Source organism: Chiloscyllium punctatum, chromosome 1 (genome assembly GCF_047496795.1).
Source record: "Chiloscyllium punctatum isolate Juve2018m chromosome 1, sChiPun1.3, whole genome shotgun sequence".
Classification (NCBI taxonomy): Eukaryota; Metazoa; Chordata; class Chondrichthyes; order Orectolobiformes; family Hemiscylliidae; genus Chiloscyllium; species Chiloscyllium punctatum.
Genome location: NC_092739.1, coordinates 1862464 through 1871485, shown reverse-complemented (window position 1 = coordinate 1871485; position 9022 = coordinate 1862464). Strand labels below are relative to the sequence as shown.

At 43.1% G+C, this 9022-nt stretch overlaps 1 non-coding gene across 1 annotated transcript; it reads right to left on the bottom strand.

The window, feature by feature from the left end:
• Nucleotides 1-8405: 8405 nt before the first annotated feature.
• Nucleotides 8406-8487, bottom strand: trnas-gcu (transfer RNA serine (anticodon GCU)). The gene has a single exon. It is a non-coding gene; the product is annotated as a tRNA-Ser (tRNA).
• Between the last annotated feature and the right edge of the window lie 535 nt (nt 8488-9022).

Sequence of the window (9022 nt, the reverse complement as noted above, 5' to 3'; positions counted from 1 at the left end):
TGTGCCAAATTTAAAAAAGCGTGGTCCCCCGGAGCATTGAACCGAGGTGAAATGTACAAAGAACAACACACAAAGGGCAGACAATATTGGGTCATTGATCCGTAGGGATCAGTATACCAAGGTAAACAGGAAAAGCGATATTCAGTATCTACATTGAACTTGGCTCCACGAGGTATGTAGTTAACTCTCACAAACCACTCTTCCCCTTCCGTTTTCCTGACGCCCCCTCCGTTCTTGTTTTAAACTGATTGAACGTCAGGCAATTGCCGATGACATTGCTGATGTGGAACTGTAGCATATAGAATATAGAACATGACAGCGCAGTACAGACCCTTCGGCCCTCGATGTTGCGCAGCCCTGTCATACTAATCTGAAGGCCATCCCATCTACACTATTCCATATACGTCCATATGCCTCTCCAATGACGACTTAAATGCACTTAATCTTGTCGAATCTACCACCGTTACAGGCAAAGCATTCCATGTCCTAACTACTCTCTGAGTAAAGAAACTACCTCTGACATCTGTCTTATACCTTTCTCCTCTCACTTTAAAGTTGTGACCCTCGTGTTTGCAGTCCCCAAACTTGGAAAAGACTTTCCCTGTCCACCCTATCTAAACCTCTGATTATCTTGTATGTCTCTATTAAGTCACCTCTCAGTCTTCTCTCCAACGAGTACAGCCTCAAGGCCCTCAGTCTTTCCTCATGATACATTCCTTCCATACCAGGCAACATGCTAGAAAATCCCCTCTGCACTCTTTCCAAAGCTTCAACATCGTTCTAATAATGCAGGACCAGAACTGTTGACAATACTTCAAATGTGGCTGTACCAGATCTTTGTACAGCTGTAGCATAACCGTCTGATTCCAGAACTCAATCCCTCTAATAATAAAGGCCAAAACACTGTTTTCCTTCTTAACAAACCTGTCAATCTGGGTTGCAACTTTTAGGGATCTATGTACATGGACACCGAGATCTCTCTGCTCATCTGCACTCCCAAGAATCTTACCATTAGCCCAGTACTTTGCATTCCGATTACTCCGTCCAAAGTGTATCACCTCACACTTGTCCACATTAAACTCAATTTGCCACCTCTCAGCCCAAATCTGCATCCTATCTATGTCTCTCTGCAACCTACTACATCCATCGTCACTATCCACAACTCCACCGACCATAGTGTTGCCCGCAAATTTACTAACCCACCCTTCTAAGCCCTCATCCAGGACATTTATAAAAATGACGAATAGCCCTTGACCCAACATCGACCCTTGCGGAATGCCGCTAGTAACTGGACACCAAGATGAACATGTTGCATCAACTGCAACACTCTGTTTTCTTTGAGCGAGCCAATTACTGATTCAAACTGCTATGTCTCCCACAATCCCATTCCTCCACATTTTGTATAATAGCCTACTGTGAGAACCTTATCGAACACCTTGCTGAAATCCATATACACAGCATCAACCTGCTTACTCTCATCTACCTGTTTGGTCACTTTGTCAAAAAACTCATAAGGTTCGTTCGGCACGACCTACTCTTTACAAAACCACGCTGACTGTCCCTGACCAGATTATACTTTTCTAGATGATTATAAATCCTATCTCTCATAATCTTTTCCAACGCTTTACCAAAAACTGAAGTGAGACTCGCTGGTCTGTAATTACCAGGATTGTCTCTACTACCCTTCTTGAACAAGGGAACCACATTTGCAATCCTCCAGTCCTCAGGCACTATTCCTGTAGATAATGATGATTTCCAGATCAACGGCACAGGCTCGGCAATCTCTTCATTTGCTTCCCAGAGGATTCTAGGATAGATCCCATCTGGCCCAGAGGACGTGTCTATTTTCACACTCTACAGTATTTCTAATACCTCTTCCTTGTGAACCTCAATCTCTTCGAGTCGAGATGCAAGTATCTCTGTATCTTCCTCGCCAACATTTTCATTTTATATAGTGAACACTGTCAAAAAATATTTATTTAGTGTTTCCCATGTCTCCTCTGACTCCACACACAACTTCCCACTATTATTCTTGATTGGCCCTAATTTAGCTCTCGTCATTCTTTTATTCCTGACATACCTATGGAAAGCCTTAGGGTTAACGCTGATCCTATCCGCCAACAACTTCTAATGTCTCCTCCTGGCTCTCATGTCTGCTCCTGGCTCTTCTGAGCTCTCTTATTAGTTCATGCAGTGAAACGATTCTGTCTGCTGCACATCACTATGCTTCGAAATATCAAGCAGTATTTCATATTGATTACTGTAAACGTTAACCTTTAACAAGCCATGACAGTGAAGTCACTGAATCCTCATCACTATACCAACAGGGAAGATTTCTGTTAAAATCACCCAGGACACCAACAAATTCGCCATTCTATTCTCCCATCCTTCTCTGCGTGATCCCCTCGGCCCGATTCCGGTCTTGTTGGTTGGTTTACAATACTGAGTCTATCCAATCATCTTTGCATTTCAGTTTCTAAAGGATGAGACCTTCTCTCTGAGCTGGCACTTTGATGGCTCAGTGGTGATAACACAGTCCTTGTAAACGAGAAAAGTGCTTGAAATAGGCCATTCCTGTTTTTCATTCCAAGAACTTGAGGCAAACCGTTCGGCAGGACAGGAAATAGCGGGCGTGAGCAGTGATCAAGTCTGGCAGCAAGAACGAGGTGAGGCAGTATAAACTACAGAGTAATGAAACACTGGGATGGGAGGGGCTGAATGCTTCCTTTCTTTGCTGTAACCAGACATTGGTGTTGAACTCTGAAATGGGATAATATCAGACAAGTCGGTGAAATCTTACATTCTGCTTGTTTTCTCCCAAGGCCTGTGACACACTTGGAGAAATGTGTCTGTGTGCTTCAGTCTATGGTTAAAAATGGGGTTCAGTTCCCATCTCAAACTTTAATCCCACTTATTGTGTTTTACGAGATGAAAACGTTACAGAGAAATTAGCCCTCAGGTGAAACGTCAGAGCATACAAGGTTACAGACCAAGTGTTGGGAAACGAGATGAACGGACCCAGATCTGTGCTGTAAACACACGATAATTCAATCATTTTTGAGGGGAAACATATCTGCAGTGACATAATTCCAAAAACTGTGTGATGAAGAAATGGTGCAACGGCTTCTGCCCTCATCCCTGGTGGTCTAGTGGTTAGTATTCAGCGCTTTAACTGAGTGGCCTGGGTTTCATTACCGTTCAGAAAATCAGGACTTCTTGTTCCTGATGCAGAGAGCGCAGCTCTACCAGGAATATGTTTCATGCCTTCGATCAGTTAATACCCCAGCTCTTCAAAGAAGGGAATAGTGCCTTCACTCTCTCTGCACAGTCGGACAGTTAATCCTTCATTCTCCTCTGATTCCACTTCCCAAAGAGTTTCAAAATATTGTCAAAACTGAGTCTCAGCTATTTCTTTTCTGTGCTTTTCATACACAGGAGCTGCAGCGATTGAGTGTGTTGGTTTCTGAAAACGAAACGTACCTATGAGCAATGTATTGGGCTATTCCAGGATTGCCGTCTCTGACAACGGTGGGACATGACTGATGTTGTCTGTGATATGGAAGTGCCAGTGTTTGAGTTGAATAGACAAAGTTAAAAATGACACAATATCAGGACAGAGTCCATCGGGTTTATTTGGAAGCATTAGCTTTCGGAGAGCCGCTCCTTCATCCAGTGGGTGTTTTTCTGCAGAAACTTGGTGTGTGTGTCAATATGCGCGATCTTTTGGAAGATCATCTGGACTTTAACCGACCGTTCGTTCTGTCGACGGTACCCATGACTTGGAGGTGTTGGTGTTGGACTGGGGTGGATACATTTAATAATCACACAAAGCCATTTTAGATTCCAACAGTTGACAAATACCTGATGAAGAAACAGTGCATGGAACACTGGTGCTTCCAAATATGTCTGTTCAATACCATCTGGTGCTGTGTGAGTTTTACTCTGATAGCATTTGGTAATGTTTAACTGATCGAAGACAGTGAAAGAATTTTCGCTCGTTAGATGAAAATTTCAAATATTATCCACCCTAGCATTACAAAAATGATTAGGTTGGATATGTGATAAATCTCCACAATGCGCTTGCGCAAAGTAAAATTCGAACTTACAACCGCCTGATCTGTAGCCAGCTCTACGAATGGTTGAACCACTGGCCAGACGCACAGCTGAGATTATACACGCTGCAGAGCTGTGGTGTTAACAAGGACATGAGCAATAGCAGTAACAGTCACAATGTGAACAAAGAACAAAGATAATCACCATCATTGATTCACTTCAAATTGTCCTCAAAAAAACGACCGTTCACAATCTGATCAGCCAATCAATGAGGTCACTGCTGATCTTGGAAATTGCAACTGACTTTTCTGCGTTTTCACCATAATTTGAGGTAAACTCCAGCCTAATCATAACATCGCATATTCTCATTAATTTTCAGCTTTAGATTACGTTAATGACCCGTACTTTGCAGGAAATGAGTGAAAATGTCCTTCCGGTAATGTAATCGTGTGCAGAGTCGGCCAGAAAAGAAAAGTCAAAGACAGGAAGCATCACTCCCATTTCTCTCTGTACCAATGCGTTTTCCTGAGTTGAATATTTTCAGGACTTGTCTTTACTATCTAAAGAATTAATTATTTTCCCAGGAAAGATTCTTCATAAATCCATTAACATCTGAGGTGTTGAAATATATTTTACTTCATATTAAAATAGTTGAATGTCTTTTCCCCCAGCCTAATGTCCCAATCCTCCCTCCTCTTCCATGTAAATACAAGCTTTGCCAGGTGATGTTGGAGCTCCCAACCTGACGTTCCAATGCTCCTTGCTGCTCCATGTCAATAGAAGCGGCTCTACTTGAATTTGGAGCTCCCACTCTGATGTCCCAATGCTCCCAGCTGCTACATGTCATTAAACGCTGGTACTTCCGAGCTTGGAGCTCCCAGTCTGATGTCCCAATGTTCCCTCCTCCATGTCAATAGAAGAAGTCCAGTTGAGGTTGGATCTATCACTCTGATGTCCCAATGCTCCCTGATGCTACATGTCATTAAAAGCTGATCCAGGTGAGAGTGGAGCTCACAGATGGTTCTTGCAAAGCTCCCTGCTCCATGCTAACTGAAGCTGCTCCAAATGAGGATGGATCTTGCATTCGGATGTGCCAATGCTCCCTGCTGCTCCATGTCAACAGAAGCTGCTCCAGGTGTGGTTGGAACTCCCAGACTGATGTCACGATGCTCCCTGGTCCACGCCAAAAGACGCTGCTCCAGATGAAGTGGGAGCTCCCATCCCTGACAGCTCACATACTTCTATACCATCATAGAAATACTGCCCACTGAACATTTCCACGACTGGAGCCATTGGTGGAATATCTGCATCATGAGAACCTAATATTATTTTTAGACACCACCGAATCATTATTTCCAAAAGTCATTCTTTCTTAAACCTTATTTAGGATGTGCATACTGCAGTCAATCCGAAGTAAGATAATGGTGCTAATTGATGTAAGCTGAATAAAAATTACATCCTATTTTTCATGTTGAGTAACTGTGACTTAGCAAGGACAATGTTTATATTGAAATCACACTTTTATTCCAGGTGAGAGAATGTGGTTTGCATTATTTGAAATGAACTTGTTCACTGTGTAAAATGATCAAATAGATCTCAATTTCAAAACAAAATTGGTAACGTTGTCATCCATCTTGAAATGTGGTGTCTTCTTCATTCAACCAGACGGGTATTATAACGAAAAGTCTATTAATGATATGCGTATAAAGACACTTTAAATCGCAAGATTTGTGAAGATTTGTAGCTCAGGTTGAGGTTTAGGGTGTAGGTTTGCTCGCTGAGCTGTAGGTTTGATATCCAGACGTTTCATTATCTGGCGAGGTAACATCATCAGTGGCGACCTCCAAGTGAACCTGTTGTCTATTGCTTTCTATTTATATCTTTCTCCTGGATGGGGATCCTGGGGTTTGTGGTGATGTCATTTCCTGTTCGTTTTCTGCGGGGTTGATGGCATTTCGATCTATGTGTTTGTTTATGGCGTTGTGGTTGGAGTGCCAGGCCTCTGGGAATTCTCTGGCATTTCTTTGCTTAGACTGTCCCAGGATCAATGTGTTGCCCAAGTCGAACCGGACTACCAAAAATCCATAAACCAGGAGCCCCCCTCAGACCCATAGTCTCTTTACCCAGAACACCAAGTTACAGACGGGCCAAAGAACTACACGCAAGACTGAAATGCCTCATAGAAGAGTCACAGCACTCCATCCACTCCACCCAGGAATTCCTAAAAATCATCAAAAACACCAAAATAGAGGAAGAAGAAGCAATGATCTCATTCGACATAACAGCACTGTTCACCTCCATCAACATCGACCTGGCAAAGGAAACTCTTACCACACTTTTAGAAGAGACCATCACAGACGCACCAACAACCATCAATCACATTACCAACGAAAACATAATGAAGCTCCGTGGACCTGTACCTCACCACCGACTTCACTTTCAACAACATATCTACAAACAAACCAATGGCACACCCATGAGATCTCCGGTATCAGGATTCATAGCAGAGGCAGTAATGCAAAGACGAGAACAAACAGCCCTACCAACAATCAAACCAAAAATCTGGGTCCGTTATGTAGATGACACCTTTGTCATCACAAACGAAATAAGATAGTAAAGACATTTAACATCATCAACAACACTCTCACAGGCATAAAGTTCACCAAGGAGGAAGAAACCGGAAACAACCTCGCATTCTTGTACGTCACAGTAGAAAGAAAGGACAATGGAGAACTACAAACCTGCGTATACAGAAAACCGACAAACACTGACCAAGTACTTAACTACATCAGCAACCATCCCAACACACACAAACGAAGCTGTGTCAGAACACTATTCCAACGAGCCACCACACATTGCAGCACAGACGAATTTCGGAAAACAGAGGAGAACAACCTATACAATGTAATCGAGAAGAACAGATACTCAAAAAATACAGTCCACAGATTCCTCAAGAACAGACCACGACAAGCAGACCAAACACAGTCAGAAACCCTAACCACCTTACCATACATCAAAGAAATTTCAGAAATGACAGCCAGACTACCAAGACCCCTCGGAATCCTAGTAGTACACAAAACCACCAACACTCTCAAACATAAACTAACAAACTTAAAAGACACAGTTCAACCCGTGGACAGAACCAACGTCATCTACAAAGTTCCATGCAAGGACTGTCACCAACACTACGTAAGACAAACAGGAAGAAAGTTAGCCACCAGGATACACGAACACCAGCGAGCCACAAAAAGCCACGACCTTCTCTCCTTCGTAGTCCTACATACGGATTAAAAATATCACTATTTCGACTGGGACAACACATTGATCCTGGAACAGGCTAAGCAAAGACACGCCAGAGAATTCCTAGTGGCCTGGCACTCCAACCACAATGCCATAAACAAACACTTAGATCTAGATGCCATCTATCAACCCCTCAGAAAACGAACAGGAAATGACATCACCACAAACCCCAGGAACCCCATCGTGGAGAAAGATATAAATAGAAAGCAGGAGACAACAGCTTCGCTTCACTTGGAGGTCGCCACTGATGATGATGTTATCTAGCAAAGTAAAGAAACGTCTGGATATCAAAGCTACAGCTCAGCGAGCAAACCTACACCCTACATTTTAAATCATTTTTCATGTTTATGTTGCATGAATCTGCGGTTATTGATCCACAGTTTAGTTTCACTCCCTATAGGTAACATGCTGATTTCTCCAGTTGTTCATAGTTCAATGTGATGCATCCAGTGTGTGCATAACGTGAGGGATCTTGCTTCTCACATCTTGTGTTTATCTGTGCCTTAAGTCCAGCCTTCATCAATGGCGAGAGCAAGGGGCGAGGGCGAGACCAATGTGTAAGTCTCTCCGTGCCCATGCACGGTACCCACAGCGGCCATTCTCCACTGTGCATTTACAGCCAGTTCTCAGTGCCCCTAAACCCACGCCCTGCCAATTTTGAAATATCTCCATTATTTTGTGCTGTCTCGCTGTGCTCTTCTCACCAGGATGAATTACTTCTCCTCAACGTCCTCCAGATTTCATTTGACAAAACATTCATTAAGAATCCCTTTGCATAACATGTACATCGCAGCACTCATTATTTGATTTTCCTGGATGTCTTTCATATGAAAAAAATGTTCACAGCAACTTGACTTGAAAAAGAATATCGCGCTCCTTTTCATTATCCCAATGCAACCGACATTGCAATGTAGTTTATTCAACAGGCTCAAACTATTCTTTGAGATTTTTGTCATAGCGTCAATGCAGATAAAATAACTATTAGAACCCCAATTTCCATACAACAGCTGTGATCATCTGAAAACCGCACCATTGAAAGCCGGTGACGACAACGACGAGAGTGGGATCAGAACCCACGCGTGCAGAGCACAATGGATTAGCAGTCCATCGCCTTAACCTCTCGGCCACCTCGTCACAGATGCACGAAACGCTATGACCTTATGAATAATTGAATTTCGTAAATCAAGCAGAGCAGCAGATCTCCCTGGTGTTGGTGAAATGAGAAATAACAAAGTACGGTTCCAAGACTATGATCTGACCCCTGGGTTGTGGGGCAAGTGCACTCCCACTGTCACACTATGCACATAATGATCTGAACAAATGTGAGGAAATGAATATGTAACAAGGTCTGTTGAATTCTGTGAAGACTTGAAGTCAACGGAATGAAGAACCCGAGACAGCAGGAGGTGTTCTTTCAATAAAGAGTTGGACAGAGCTCTTAAGGATCGTGGAGTCAAGGGTTATCTGGATAAGGCAGGAACAGGATACAGATTGAGGATGTTCAGGCCATGATCATAATGAATGGTGGTGCTGGCTCGAAGGCAGAATGGCCTACTCCTGCACCTGCTGTAAATTGTCAATTAAATTGCCTGTGAGGAATTGTTTTCCAGACTGGAGGAGAGTGCATAGTGCTCAATGTCATTATTCGGAACACCTAACTTCCGCTCAG